General features: G+C 38.5%; 1 long non-coding RNA gene across 1 annotated transcript; it reads left to right on the forward strand.

Moving 5' to 3' along the window:
* Positions 1-10,345: 10,345 nt before the first annotated feature.
* Positions 10,346-11,969, forward strand: LOC128286507 (uncharacterized). Its single transcript, XR_008277089.1, has 3 exons — positions 10,346-10,423; positions 10,889-10,974; positions 11,791-11,969. It is a non-coding gene; the product is annotated as an uncharacterized LOC128286507 (long non-coding RNA).
* Positions 11,970-17,018: the final 5,049 nt, after the last annotated feature.

Genomic DNA, 17,018 nt, shown 5'->3' on the forward strand with positions numbered 1-17,018 from the left:
GTCCCCTGTTTTTGAGAAAATAATTCTAAGTGTTCTAAAAGTTTCTAAAGTTATCAGTTTAGTCCCGAACCAACCTAAATGCATGTTTTGGGCCTCGTAGGCTCGTATTAGGGACAATATGATTGGTTGTGAATACATTGTATTTGAATTGACTAATTGTATGAGAAATATATGTTTAAATGTGTGATAAGTTTGGTAATGCTTTGTAACCCTATTCCGGTATTGAAGATGGGTGAGGGCTGTTACATTTATTAGTATCAAAGCTACGGTTAGTTGATTCTAGGACTAACATAGCATATGTGAGATTCTAGCTATACACGCCATATATAACCTGTGATAGTGTGTTGACTCCTGACAATTTAAAATGTGTTTTCATATAGTAAATGGATCCTAATGGAGTTGTAGCTGATGATGTTGAAAGTAATGTGCCTGCCTCCATTTACGAGGTAGTGCAATCTGAGTCTAAACCCGTATTGGGTAGCCAGGGAGGAGAGGCTAAAGAAGCCTTCTTCCATATGATGAATGTGTGGTTTTCGAAGTATGTTCGAACAAATCCGATTGCTCAACAACCTCCACCCCCACCTAATCCCCAACCAGTTCCTATAGCTCCTCAAAGTGTGGAATTTCTATGATTGAATAAACTGCCAATTGATAAGATTAGAAAACACGGAGCCGAAGAGTTTAGAGCTAATGTTGACAACGATCGTGAGAGAGTTGAGTTTTGGCTTGAAAATACTATTCGGGTGTTTGATGAACTTTCATCCACATAGGCAGAGTGTTTAAAATGCGTCATATCACTTTTGAGAGAGACAGTGTATCAGTGGTGGAATACCCTAGTATCAATGGTGCCAAGAGAAAGAGTTACCAGAGATTTCTTTCAAGCTGAGTTCAGAAAGAAATACGTAAGTAAACGGTTCATTGATCAAAAGCGAAAAAAGTTTCTTGTACTGAAACAAGGCTGTATGTCTATGACAGAGTGTGAGCGAGAGTTTGTGAGACTCAGTCAATATGCTCAGGAATGTGTTTCAACAGAAGCCATTATGTGCAAGAGATTTGAACATGGGTTAAACGAAGACATCATACTGTTAGTTAGGATTCTGTAATTAAAAGAATTCGTTGTGTTGGTTGACAGAGCCTGTAAAGCTGAAGGACTTAGAAAAGAAAAGAGAAAAGCTGATTTTGAAGCTAGAGATTCAAGAAAGAGATTGATGAACAAACCATATGAATCCTCGTCAAAGAAATCACAATATTCATATAACAGTTCAACTACTTCAGCGGGATATTCCAATAGAGATCATGAGAAGCAACATTCAAGTTCTAAAGAACAAGCTACATCAATAGTGAGCTTTGGTAATACTAAGTTCAATAGACCTTAATGTCAATGATGCGGATGACGACATCTTGGTAAATGTAGAATGAATGATCGGGCTTGTTTCAGATGTGGCTCGCAAGATCACTTTATTTGGAATTGTCATGAGTTAAATGAGAAAGATACATCTCAGAATGCAAGATCAAGCAACACAGTTGCTAGAGGGAGACCAACCCGAAACATTGTAAGTATGAGTGGTAATCACAGTACTATGAGAGATTCTACAATGAGATCAGAGCCCAAAGCACTTGCTAGAGCTTACACTATTTGTGCTCGCGAAGATGGGTTATCACCCGATGTTATCACTGGTACATTTTCTCTTTATAACACTAATATGATTTCTTTGATTGATCCTAGATCAACTTATTCATATATTTGTATGAATTTGGTGTTTAGTAAGAGTTTTCATGTTGAGTCTATTGAATTTGTGATTAAAGTATCGAACCCCTTAGGTAAGTATGTTCTAGTTGATAAAGTTTGCAAGAACTATCCTTTAATGGTTCGGGGTTACTATTTTTTGGCTTATTTAATGCTACTACATTTTGATGAATTCAATGTAATTCTAGGTGTGGATTGGTTAACACTACATGATGCCGTTGTGAATTGTAGATGAAAGATAATTGAATTGAAATGTCAGAATAGTGAAATCCTTCGAATTGAATCTGATGAGTCGAGTGGATTGACTATTGTGATTTCATTTATGTTAGCTCAGAGATGTGTAAGAAAAGGTTGCGAAGCTTATCTTGCTTATGTTTTGGATACAAAAGTGTCTGAATCTAAGATTGAATCAGTGCCAGTTGTTTGTGAATATCTAGATATGTTTCCGGAATAATTACCGGGGTTGCCACCTATTAGAGAGGTTGAATTTGCTATTGAATTAGTGCTAGGGACATCACTGATATCTATAGCTCCATACAGAATGGCTCCGATAGAATTAAAAGAGTTGAAAGCTTAGTTGCAAGGGTTAACTGATAGGTGTGACATCCCTAATTTGACCCTAGTCGAGATGTGGTTTTGGGACCACAAAATCGAGTTATAAAATTTATTAAATATTAAAATTCATATCTACAATGTGTGATAGTGCATGTGTGAAATTTTGATGCTTAAATTCTGTTAGTTGAATGTGAATTTTAGTCAAAGGGCTTATGTGAGAAACAAAAAAAAAAAGTGATGAATTAATTTGAAGACTAATTAGTGCATGATTCTCAAAATGGGGACTTGCATGTCAAATACCCCATTTTGAGAAGTAGTGGCCGGCCATAATGATTAGGGTGCATAGAAAATGAATTTAAGTAAGTATATTAATATTATATGGCCTTAATTTATAAAGAAAAGATAAATAAAATATTTTGGGGTGAAGAAAAAAACAAAGTTTGGTTCATTCTTCTTCTTCATTGCCGTGGAAAAGAAAGAATAAGGGAGTGAAGCTCAAATAACAGGCCATATGCGTAGATCTAATTCTAAAGGTATGTAATGTGATTTTTGTCAAATTGATTGTGAAATTTGGTTGTTAATGACATGTGGTAGATAACCCATGATTTTAATTCTAGATTAAGTGATCATAAGGCATTCGACCATTTAAGAGAAATGTGGAAATTTTTTTTTAAAGCTCGTAATTCATGTTTAATTACTGAATGGAGTTTTGAATTGGTAGAATTGAGTTTTAATTTTAAGAAATAAGTGATGTTTGTAAGGATTTTCAAAATTCATGTAAAGCTTACATTCGGCCATTGTTAAGGAATTTTGAATTGGTTATAAATTTCTATGTTTTAATTAGCAAATTGAATTTTTGAAGGTTGAGCTAATTATATATGTATACGTTTTATATGTACATTAATTTCTTAGTCTATGTTATTCGGCTATAATTGTCATGGTAGAATTTTTTTATTTGTAAATTTGTTAATCATTAGCTCAAGAGCATCAAGGACAAAAGTCAGAAAAAGGGAAGGCAAAACTAAGCGAATAGCCGTAGAATTATAGTCGTCGACAACTCTTAAGGTATGTTTCTAGCATATAAGTTTTGTAACACCCCAAACCCGACCCAGACGTTATGGCCAAATCTGACGTGCCACATTGGAGTTGAAAATCCGCATTTCGTTTTAGTGTTTTAAAAGCCATATATTTTGTTGAGTTAACAAAGTGTATGGAAGCTAGGCACCAAGTAGGTATCCGAGCGGAGGAGGTGAGCCATGAAGGTCGCTTAAGTACCAAGCTCTTTGATTGGATCCAATCCTAGACATGCCCACAACCATAGCCACACTTTGTTATCTTGAGTTTAAATTTGTTTAAGTGGGCGTCTTTGATAAATCAATTAATCATGGCGTTGAGATATTTTAAAACAATTATCGTTTGAAAACACGTCCTAAGTCTAGCCCATTTGAATAATTATTAAAAAATTTTAAAGTTATTAAAATTAAAATAATCCCGAAAAGAAATAAAAGAAAAGTTAAAATTGGCCTTATTACAACCCAAAAATAAATAATAATTAAAGGAAATTAAATGAAAACCAACACTTATTTAAAAGCCCAAAGACGATCACCGTGGCCATTCTGAATCCCCTCTGGCCTAAGTCCCCACATCAAGGCTCACCTGCAAGGTTAAGGAAAGGGGGTGAGTTTGGAAACTCAGTGTGCAACAAGCCCCTTTCAGAGCCCAAAACAATGACAGCCTGTTGGGCCTAAGCCCATATCCAATCTCAAACATGTACTGGGCCATAGCCCCTTTTCATATTTAATATTTCATATTACTGGGCCGAAGCCTTTTCGGTAAACGGTATGGCCCATAGGCCCATTTCAATATCACATGTAATGTGAAATGAAAAAATGCAACCCATTTGGGGAGACTACTCAACCCACCATCCGCTACTCTCCACTCGTACCAACCAACACACCATGTGGGGATTAACTCGACCCACCCCGTCATAACTCTCCACTGGCAGCATAGCTGCTTTATCATATAACTGGAGGCCTAGCCTCTTTTAATAACTGGGGCAAAGCCCTTTTTTAATAACTGGGGCATAAGCCCTTTAATAACTGGGGCGTAAGCCCTTTTAATAACTGGGGCATAAGCCCTTTTAATAACTGCGGTATAAGGCCTTTTGCACTTCCTCCATCCATATAAAAAACCCAACCCAATGCATTTATGAACATCTCGTGTGCATATCATACATATCATGTGCATATCATACATGTCATGTGCATATCATACATATCATGTGCATATCATACATATCATGTTTATCAAAATCTCATGCATTAAGTTCATGTATAAACCCTAGGGGTATAATGGTCATTTTTACCTAGGGGCAAAATGGTCATTTTCATATTATAAGGGTAATCTTGTAATTTTACCAAAAATTAGGGTTTCCATGTTCATTAACGGTTACAAACAATTCATGGGTGCAAACAGTGATTCTGGCCCATTTTTAGCGAAAACGAGTTATTGGGCCAAAAACCCCTAATGGGCCCTACTCAGTTGATTTTGTCATCTAGGCCCATTTAGCCTATGTCCATAACAGTATTAACAGTCTTAACATGCAATTTAACATATTTCGTTCTCTACCAATTTTACCCAAATGGGCCCGAAAGCCCAATGGGCCCCACTTCGGCCCCTCGAGGCCCAACTTACCAAGAACGCCAAAAATCACATTCTTACCGTTTCCATCGTCTCGATCATTGTCTCATCGATTCTAACTAACTAGTGAGCATTCGCTTGCTCACAAGTCCTCGAAATGCCAGGATTTCGGCATTTCGGCTTTTCGGCATTTTATCGCTTTAAGCTATGAAAAAGGGTTCGTTACACACCTGTTTTGCGATATTCCTTGACGAGATCTCCTATGCGATTTCTCCTATAATCAACCACTTATAGATTAGACCATGTTAATATTAAACCAAATCGAAAACTTCCTATTATCATCACTTACACATTCGGCCACCATCCATAATGGCCTTAGGAATCTTACCTTTGTCTCGATTGATGACTAAGTCTAGCCACTCCGGCGATCCAAGCTACTCCAAGTCGACACTACACCTTTCTGCTCCTCCAATAAACAAACCAAAAAAAAAATATTAAAAGAATACCCCATAAAGTCTATACCCATATTCGGCCATCTCCCTAAATTTGGGGTTTCGGCTTTTGGCCAAAGTTACACTAGGAATTGTTTAGAGTTTGAACACTTACCACAGTCTTTCTCCTCTTGAATTTGGATGCCTAAAAGGTAAAGGAATCGAGCGCCAACTATTAAAAAGAAAAGAAAAGGTTGCTGGTCACAAAGAATCGGCACCCCCTATCTTCACTGATTTGACTTTTTTATGCACTTCGGCAGAAATAGAGATAAGGGAAAGAAATAATAAATGAGTGGAGGAAAATAATAGGCTGGTTTTTGAAAAAAGAAACGGGAGAAAAGATGAGAGAGAAGATGGTAGATTCGGCTAGGGAAGAAAATAAGAAGAGAAAACTAATACAAAAGAGATAACGGCACAGCTAAGACCCTAATGCCGAAATTACTAACCTAATACCCTCTTGCCGAATTCCCCTCTCTAACCCCTTCCAAATGGCTAAGCTCTATCCTTCTCTCAAATCCCTAAAATCTCTCCCCTTATCCCTCCTTAATTTATGCATTTGACTTGATCCAACTCTCCTCTTACAGAATCCACTTAGGTTCCAACACTTACCCTTCCTGCACATAAAAATAAATACTCTTATTTGCCAACACAGGGAATCGAACCCAGGTCTTCCCTTATGCTCCACACGCCACCTTTTTAGGAACTTAGTGGCATCACCCTTGCCACTTTACTACAGCTCTTTTTGTGATACATTTTACCCACAACTTAATATAAGGGTACCTAGCCAGAACCCCTAACTCCTAAGTCCAACATTTAAAAATTCTACTGGTTTTGGCCAACTCATGGGCCTTCCATAAGCCCATTTACATACCCAAATTATGAATTCGTCATCACATACCAAATTTTAGAAATTTACTTAAAATATCAAGAATCGCGAAAAACCCGAAAATCAGGATGTTACAACTCTACCCTCCTTAAAGAAATTTTGGCCTCGAAATTTACCTGATCCAAACAGTTGAGGGTATCACGACGATTGCCTCTTCGGTCTCCCAGGTAGCTTCTTCCTTGCCATGGTTCCTCTAAAGTACCTTCACTAACGGGACTGACCTCCTTCTCAACACCTTGACATCATGATCAAGTATTTGCACAGGTTCCTCTTCAAAGGTCAAATCCATTGTACCTCAATTTACGCAATCGCACGATATGAGTTGGGTCGAACGATATCGCCTTAGCATGGACACATGGAAGACATCGTGAATGTGATCCGATTCGAGGTAACTCTAGGTGATAAGCCACCGCCCTATCCGCTTAATGATTCGGTAAGGCCCAATAAACCGTGGGCTCAACTTACCCTTCTTACCAAATCTCAAAATCTTCTTCCAAGGCGAAACTTTCAAAAAGACCATGTCCCCTACCACATATTCAATATCCTTACGCTTCAGATCGGCATAAGACTTTTGTCGATCCCGCCTCTTTAACCGCTTCTCGATCACCTTAATCTTGTCTTGATGTCGCTACCAACTCGGTCAAAGTATTTGCCTTTCCCCAATTACGCCCAACAAGTAGGCGAACGACACCTTCGCCCATATAGTGCCTCGTATGGAGCCATCTGAATACTTGCTTGGTAACTGTTGTTATACGCGAACTCCGCTAATGGCAAATGGTCCTCCCAGCTGCCTCTAAACTCAATAGCACAACCCCTCAACATATCCTCTAAAATCTGAATAACCCTCTCTGACTGCCCATCCGACTGAGGGTGAAGAGCCGTACTGAAATCCAATCGCGTTCCCAATGCCTCATGCAACTTCGCCAAAACCGAGATGTAAACCTTGGGTCTCGATGCTGAAATTATCGATCTTGGCACACCATGCAACCGTACTATTTACGCCACATACAATCCGCCAACTTCAAGTGAGTAATCGGTTCGGACGGTATGAAATGAGCAGATTTCGTGAGTCTATCCATAATCACCCAAACCGAATCCTTCTTAGAAGGTGTCAACGGTAACCCACTCACAAAGTCCATAGTTACCCTTTCCCACTTCCAAAGTGGTATCTTTACCGGCTGTAACAATCCCAAAGGTAGTTGATGCTCGGCCTTCACTTGTTGACATGTCAAACATCTTCTTACAAATTCGGTCACTTCTCGCTTAAGCGCAGGCTACCAATATTGCTCTCGCAAGTCGCGATACAACTTACTCCCTCCTGGATGCATAGCACAAGGTCCATTATGTGCCTCTTTCAAAATCATCAATCTCAAATCAGAGTTCTTCGGCATACATATTCTCCCTCGAAAACAAAGAACTCCCTCACTATTTAACCCAAAGTCAGGATTTTCCCCCTTCTCAACTTGCTGAAACCGAGCAACCAACGACTTGTCCTCCAACTGTTGCTTCTTAATCCGTTCTACCCAAGTCGGTCTCACCTGTAACTCTGCCAACAGACTCCCGTCGTCATACAAACTTAGACGAGCAAACATCGCCTTTAATTCCACCACAGCCCTTCGACTTAGCGCATCAGCCACGACATTCGCCTTACCTGGATGATACTCGATCGAACAGTCATAGTCCTTTAACAACTCTATCCACCTTCACGCTCGAGATTCACTCCTTTTGAGTCAGCAAGTACTTAAGACTCTTGTGATCCGTATAGATGATGCATTTCTCACCATATAGGTAATGCCTCCATATCTTAAGTGCAAAGATTACCGCTGCCAATTCCATGTCATGTGTAGGGTAGTTCACCTCATGTGGCTTAAGGCGTCGTGAAGCATAGCGACCACTTTACCCTCTTGCATCAACACGCAGCCCAAACCTACATGTGACGATCGTCAGACACCGTGAAATCCTTACCGGACTGGGTGAATCAAAAGCTGGCGCTTAGTCAAAACCTTCTTCAACTTCTCAAAAGCCTCTTGCTGCTTATTTGTCCAAACAAAAGGTGCTCCCTTCCTTATAAGTTTCGTTAACGGTGCTGCCAACACAGAAAATCCTTCCACGAATCTCCGATAATAACCTGCCAACCCCAGAAAACTTCAAATCTTTGTTACCGACTTCGATGGCTTCCATTCCAAAATTGCTTCAATCTTTCGAGGATCCACCTTGATCCCCTCGGCAGACACAACATACCCCAAGAAGGTAACTTCCTTCAGCCAAAACTTGCACTTACTAAACTTTGCATAAAGTTGCTTCTCCCTTAACACTTGCAGCACTACATGAAGATGCTCATCATGCTTCACTTCCGTTTCTGAATACACCAAGATATCATCAATAAAAACGACTACTGAACCGATCCAAGTATGGTGGAATACCCGATTCATCAAATCCATGAATCTTTGTCTTGCATTAGTCAACCCAAATGGCATTACCGAAACTCGTAATGACCGTGTCGAGTCTTGAACGCCGTCTTATAAATATCCCCTCTTTAACTCTTAATTGATGATATCCACAAGAAGGTCGATCTTAGAAAACACCGAGGCTCCTTTTAATTGGTCGAACAGATCATCGATTCTTGGTAACGAATACTTGTTCTTGATAGTCAGCTTATTCAACTGCCGATAGTCAATACACATTCGCATAGTCCCATCTTTCTTCTTTACGATCAGAACCGGTGCTCCCCACGGGGAAACACTTGGTCTTATAAACCCTCTATCCAACAGCTCTTGAATCTGAGCTTTCAATTCTACCAACTCCTTTGGTGCCATCCGATAAGGCGCAATGGACACAGGAGCTGTTCTAGGTAGTAAGTCGATTCCAAACTCGACTTCTCTGTTCGGGGGTAATCCAGGAAGTTCATCTGGGAATACATCCTAAAATTCCTTAATAGTCCTAACCGACTCTACCGTTATCTCCTCAAGTCCCGTTTGACTTACAAGGGCCAAGTATGCCTCACAACCTTTCCGAATCAACTTCTCGGCTCTTAAAGCCGAAATAACATGGGACAAATAATCCCTTCGTTCCCCTATGACCATTACCTCCTCATCTTGGCGATTCTTAGTACCATCCTCTTTGCCGCACAATCCAATGTCGCCTTGTGCTTAGTTAACCAGTCCATTCCCAAGATAAGATCAAAATCCCAAAATGGCAGCTCCATCAAATCTCCTTCAAAGATTTTATCTTGTGTCACTAATGGTACTGCCCTAAAAATTTTATCTACCTTAACCGAATGTCCCAATGGACTTATCACTAATACCCCACTCACAGTCTTCTCAGGAAGCACATCCAAAGCCCCAGATACATCACAAGCAACATACGAGTGGGTAGAACCCACATCAATCAAAGCAGTGTAAGGCATGCTTTGAATGAAGAACGTACCAGTTATAACATCAGGAGCGTCACCCTCCTCACGACGTCGTGCAGCATAAACCAACGCCGGTTGTCGAGCTTCAGCGTGTCCAGCACCTCTGCCAGGTGCCCCACGTCCTCGTCCATTACCATTACCACCTCTACCTTGCCCACGACCCCTCTGTGGTGGTGGTCCTCCTTGCCGTGGTTGGACATCCCTTTGCTCTGCCGCTAGCTCCTGAGCTGTTGTAATATCCTAAATTAGGGCTTAATCAGAATAGTGGTTTCGTGACCACAAATCCGAGATAGAAATAATTATTTTACAATGATTTTGATGTTTATGATATGATTGCATGATTGTGTGAAAATTTCGTGATGAAATTCTATGCCTAAAGTGCTTAAATTGAAAGTAGGGACTAAATCGAATAAGTTGCAAAACTTGCATTCTAGAAGTTTTTAGTATGAAATTGTTTTGGAATATTAATGAGGAGGTCTTAAATAGCAATTTTACCAATTTTAAGTTCATGGACAAAATTAGGACATGGAAGGAATTTTTGGAAAGTTTAGTAGTAAGGGTATTTTGGTCATTTAGTTATTAAAATGAATTAAAAACAAAATTAAAAGCCAATTTTGTCCATCTTCTTCATTAGGCCGAAATTTCAAGGGTTCTCCATAGCTAGGGTTTGTTTCAAGCTTCCAAGCTCCATAGTAAGTGATTCCAAGCCCGCTTTTAATGATTTTTACGTTTTTGAGATCCTGGTAACTCGATAAAGCTTATGTTAGCAATAATTTAACCTAGGGTTTATATTTGGAAAAATACCCATAGGTGAAATTTGTGTATTTTGATGTTTTATGATAGAATATAAAGTTTTAAATTATGTTAGACAACTTGTACTACTCGATTTTAAGCAAAAACGAGTAAAGGGCTTAATCGGTAAAAATACCTAATAGTCACAAGTACATGTTAGAGTGAGAATTTGATGTTGCCATAGAAGAGAAAAGTGATCAGCATGTTGTAAAACATAAGAATAAGGAATAAAGTTTAATCCAGAGCCTAGGGGCAAAAATGTAAATATGCAAAAGTTTAGGGGTAAAATTGTAATTTTGCCAAAATTTGAGTTAAGGATTAATTTGATAATGTGAGTATTAAATAAGCTAAATGTGTTATTTTAGATCAAGAAAGACGTGGAATCGACCTCAATCGAGGAAAAGAAAAGATTGTGGACTAAATTGCAAAATCTTTGTATTTTGGTACCAAGGTAAGTTCATGTGTAATAATGTAGCATAATTGTTATTTTTAAGTTATTGATATTAATTATGTGTTATGCTGAATTTTATTATGAAATGTATGCTTTGTGGTTAATTTCAAATAATATGTAAATTATGTGAACTACTTGTTAAATATAATTGTTACTAGAGTATTGATTTGGCATTCTACGGGAAGGCGACAAGGATAAGTGTTCGAGGAAAAAGCCCGTTTGAACCTTAGGAATAGATTAGGATACAAGTGACATGTCACTAGGATGGTTGAGCATCCGAACTCGTTGAGTTGAGTCCGAGTTCACTTATGGATGCGAATGTCCGAACTCGTTGAGTTGAGTCCGAGTTCGTGAGATGTAACTAGGCATCCGAACTCGTTGAGTTGAGTCCGAGTTCACTTATGGATCTGAACGCCCGAGCTCGTTGAGTTGAGTCCGAGTTCACTTATGGGCGGGTTACATGATTGCTTGATTGCGTATATGGCACTTATGTGCAAGTTATCCATGTATCCGAATTATATTCGATGTGTTCAGCGGGTAAAGTTCTACTCAAATGGAGGAAAATTTGAGATGTAAAGAGACGTATTGGTAAGTGATATGAAATGGATATTTTGGACAGGTATGTATTTAACCCTCGGGTTGAGTATTGATACAACCACGATAAAGTAATAAGATGATGAAGAATGATTAAAATGTGATATGTGTTTTAGTGATGTATGCTAATGTTGGTGGTATAACTGTTTGTTATGTTACTTATTATTTGCATATGAACTTACTAAGCATTTATGCTTACTCCCTCCTTCTTACTCATTGTAGTTTTGGACAAGCCAGCTCAGGAGTCGGGATAGGTCGAAGGCTCAGTCACACTATCCAGAAGATTTTTGGTAAATGGCTTGTAAATTTAAGTATGGCATGTATAGCAATATACCCATTTTGTGTAAATGATCTTATGGTATGGTTGTGAAATGGTTGAGGAAATGCTTGATAATGATAAATTATGAAAATGGTTAGTTTAGATTATGTTTGATGTTAAGGAAAACTATTAAGATACTTAGTGCATAAAAACTCATAAAAAGGATGAAATTTACCATAAACAGAATACCGCAGCAACACTAACGCGAGCTTGAAATTTTACTAAAAATCATAGAAATTGAATTTGGTGGTGAAATACATATCAAATTGAAGCTTATTATGTCTAGTTTCATATGAAACAAATGAAACAAGTAAAGGAAGTATATGTTAGAAGATATTTTAATTTTAGTGAAACAGAGTCATAGCAGTTTCTGAATCCCCTGTTCCTACTTTAGAAATTCACCATAAATTGTAAGGATATAATTAGGTGGTGTATTTTATATCCTCAGAATCCTTATTGAGTCTAGTTTTAGTATAAACAAACCTAATAGTCAGATGAATTTTGTACAGAGAGAAATGTGGTTCGTAGTAAACAGAGGTCAGACCAGTCGAGTCTTGAAACAGGGGTAACTTTAACTAATAAACTGTACTAATTGGCCTAACTAAAAATTCTAGAAAAAAATTAGTAGATAGTTTTCTGAGTCTAGATTCAGGGAAAATTTACGGATCTTAATTTTGAGTTTCGTAACTCGAGATATGATTTTTCTTGTGACTGTGACGCAAGTAGCTTAAAAGCTGTGAATGTAGAAACAAATAATTCAAAGTTCTAAAATGTTAAACTAAGCTTAGTAACACCTCATACCGACTCATGACGGTCTCGGGTGTGGGGCGTTACATTTAGTGGTATCGAGCAGGTTTAGTCGGTTCTCGAACTACGTGTTGTATGTACGGATTTTGCTATACATGCCATATGTATGAATTGTGATAGTGTGACGACTTGACCTTTTAAATGAAATTTTTTATATAGTAAATGGATCCCGATCCAGTGTGGCGAGATGAAGTCTGAGTAATGCGCCACTCCGGCTGATGGAGCGCGATCGAAAACCCACCCCCACTGTTGGTCGGGAGGAGGAAAGGGATCGGAAGCCTTTCTCCAAATGATGAGTCGTGGTACACTCGAGTTCGTCAGATCACGAACCCAAATGTACGACCTCCCCACCTTCCCAATTCCTCAACCTATGCCTCCAATGCCTCAAGGAGTGGATATGATAAAATTTCACAGAACCCCGTTGATAGAATTAAGTAAACAAGGGCTGAAGAATTTAGAGCAAATATTGATGATGATGCGAGAAAGCGAGTTCGCTTGAAAATTCTATCCGGGTATTTGATGAATTATCTTGTACACGAAGAATGTTTGAAATGTGCTACATCTTTGTTGAGAGATTCACCTATAATTGGTGGAAGACTTTGATTTGGTGGTACCGAAAGAGAGGGTAACACTGGGAATTCTTTCAAGAAGAGTTTGGAAGAAATATATTAGTGAAAGATTTATTGATCGAAATGTAAAGAGTTTCTTGAGTGAAGGAAGGTAATATGACAGTCTCGAATATGAAAGAGAGTTTGTTCGATTAAGTAAGTATGCTGGGAATATGTTCCTCTGAAGCCAAGATGTGCCGACGATTTGAAGACGGGCTTAACGAAGACATTAAGGTATTTGTTGGGATCCTTGAACTAAAAGAAATGGTGGTACTTGTCGATCGAGCTTGCAAGGTGAAGAATTATCAAGGAAAAGAAAAGGTAGAATCAAACACGAAATTGGAAGAAAAGACCAATGAGTAATGCACCTCACAAAGAAACCGGAAAGTCAAGAAATATGAATCCTCGTTCCCAAGTTTCATTTGGGCAATCATATGGAAATTTTAAGAAGCGAAATGTGGGTCCTAAATCTCGGACTACTGCGGCTAGTGTGGGAAATACGAGATTTGTTAAACCCGAGTGCCGCGTGTGGTAGAAATCATTTTGGTCCGTAAGAGCAAATGAATGTTTTCGATATGGTTCTCCGGATCATTTTATTAGAGGCGCCCAGAGAGTCGAGAAAGAAAAATTTCAGAATGTAAAAGCTAGTGGTGCAGACTCGAGGGAAGGTATCCGAGAAAAGTTGGAAGTGAAACAAGCAGAAGAATGTAGCTGAGGATGCACCGGTTAGACTCGAAGGAAGGGCTCGGCTAGAACTTATGCTATTAAAGCGTGAAGATGCTTCCTCACCGATGTGATTACGGTACATTTCTCTCTATAATGTTAATGTTATTGCTTTGATTGATCCGGTTCTACTCATTCATATGTGTGCATGAAATTGGTGTCTAGTATGAATATACTGTTGAGAATCTGAATTTATGATTAGAGTGTCGAATCCGTTAGGCAAATGTGTGATTGTTGATAAAGTATGTAAGAAATGTCCTTTAATGATTCGGGATCATTACTTTCCTACCGACTTGATGTTGTTGCCGTTTGATGAATTTGATGTTATTTTGGGTATGGATTGGTTGACATTGCATGATGCTATAGTAAATTGCAAAGAAAAGGTTATAGAATTAAAGTGTGGAAATGGTGAAACTCTGCGGGTTGAATCAGATAAATCGAGGCATTGCCTAGTGTGATTTCTTCAATGTCGGCTCAAAGATATCTCGAGAAAGGGTTATGAAGCTTATTTGGCGTATGTAATTAATACAAAAGAAGTTGAAAAGAAAGTTGAATCGTCTTTGGTTGTGTGTGAATTTGCGGACGTATTTCCGGAAGAATTGCGGGTTTGCCTCCGTCGGGGAAGTAGAATTTGGTATTGATTTGATAAGGAACAGCTCCGATCTCGATTGCTCCATATAGAATGGCACCAACAGAGTTGAAAGAATTAAAGTCGCAGATTGCAAGAGTTGGTGATAAAGGCTTTGTGAGACCGAGTTTTTCACCTTGGGGTACTTCCGTGTTATTTGTGAAAAGAAGGATGGTTCTATGAGATTATGTGTTGATTATCGGCGGTTAAACAAGGTGACAATCAAAAACAAGTATCCGCTGCGAGAATTGATGATTTGTTTGATCACTAAAAGGAGCGACATGGTTTTCAAAGATTGACTTGAGATCCGGTATTACCAAGCTGCGGGTAAAGGAGTCGGATGTACCTAAAGCGCTTTTAGAACAAGGTATGGTCATTATGAATTTTAGTTATGCCATTCGGATTGACAAATGCTCTCATTGTGTTTATGGATTTAATGAATCGCATATTTCGCCATACTTGGACAAATTTGTTGTGGTGTTTATAAATGATATTTTAATTTATTCAAAAGATGAGATGAACATCTTGAGCATTTGAGGATAGTTTTGCAAACTTTGAGAGATAAGCATTTGTATGCTAAGTTTAGTAAAAGTGAATTTTGGCTCAGGAAGTTGGAGTTTTGGGTCATATTGTTTGGTGATGGTATACTGGGTTGATCCTAGTAAAATTTCAGCCATTGTTGATTGGAAACCACCAAAAGCGTGAATCGAAGTTAGAAGTTTCTTGGGGCTAGCTGGGTATTATCGGCGGTTTGTAAATGGATTTTCTATAATTGCTGCTCCTATAACTAGATTACTCAGAAAGGATGTTAAATTTGAATGGACGGAAGAATGTCAACAGAGTTTTGAAGAATTGAAAAGTTATTAACAGAGGCACCGGTGTTAGTACAAACTGAATCGGGTAAAGAATTTGTGGTGTATAGTGATGCTTCTCTAAATGGTTTGGGGTGTGTGCTCATGCAAGAAGGAAAAGTGGTGGCATATGCTTGAGGCAATTAAAACCTCATGAGAGGAATTATCCTACTCACGATTTGGAATTGGTGCGGTGGTGTTTGCTTTGAAAATTTGGCGACATTATTTGTATGGTGAAAAATGTCGGTATATACCGACCACAAAAGTCTTAAGTACTTGATGTCACAAAAGACTTGAATTTGAGACAACGAAGATGGTTGGAGTTGTTGAAAGATTACGAGCTTGTTATTGATTATCATCCGGAAAAGCGAATGTGGTTGCCGATGCTTTGAGCGAAAGTTGTTGTTTGCTTTGAGAGTTATGAACACTCGGTTGAAAGTGTCAAATGATGGTTCGATTCTAGCAGAGTTAAGAGCAAAACCAATGTTTTTACAAGAGATTTCAAACTCGGAAAAATGATCAAGATTTGCTAGCCAAAAGAAAATAAAGTGTGAAGTCGACACGGGATCGATTTGTAATTGGTTCGATGGGTGCTTAATGTTTAAAGATCGGATTTGAAAATAGAAGAATGAGGAATTGATTCAAAAGATCCTACAGGAAGCACATAGTGGTTATTTCTCGATTCATCCGGGTAGTACGAAAATGTATAATGACTTGAAGAAAATGTATTGGTGGAATGGAATGAAAAGAGATATATCGAGCTTGTGTCCAAATGCTTAATTTGTCAACAGTGAAAGTTTGAACACCAAGTACCTTGGGACTACTCCAGCCTATTATGGTTCTGAATGGAAATGGGATCGGATTACTATGGATTTTGTTTCAGATTGCCATTGACTCGGAAAGAAAGATGCCATCCGGGTAATAGTTGATGATTAACTAAGTCGGCTCATTTTATCCCAGACGCATTTAATTATTCTCTTAACAAGTTGGCTGAATCTGTATATTAAAGAAATTGTTAGATTACGGAATACCATTATCAATTATTTCAGATAGAGATCCAAGGTTTACCTCGCGGTTTTGGCAAAAGTTGCAAGACGCGTTAGGTACAGTTAAATTTCGATCTTGCTTTTCATCCATAAACCGATGGACAATCGAGAGAGTAATTGATTCTTGAAGACATGCTCGGATGTTGTGTATTGGAATTTCAAGGAAGTTGGGAAAGATATTTGTTGGTAGAATTTGCTTACAACAATAGCTATCGACGAGCTTGAAAATGGCACCTTATGAAGCATTGTATGGTCGCAAGTGTCGAACGCCTTTGTATAGGACTGAACTCAAGGAAAATCAGATTTATGGAGTTGATTTAATAAAAGAAACTGAAGAAAAAGTGAAGATAATTCGAGATTGTTTGAAAGCTGCTTCAGATAGATGTAAATCTTATGCGCACCTAAAGCGAAAGGACATTGAGTTTCAAGTTGGTGATAAGGTATTTTTGAAAGTGTCTCCATGGAAGA

Source organism: Gossypium arboreum, chromosome 13, assembly GCF_025698485.1.
Source record: "Gossypium arboreum isolate Shixiya-1 chromosome 13, ASM2569848v2, whole genome shotgun sequence".
Taxonomy (NCBI): domain Eukaryota; kingdom Viridiplantae; phylum Streptophyta; class Magnoliopsida; order Malvales; family Malvaceae; genus Gossypium; species Gossypium arboreum.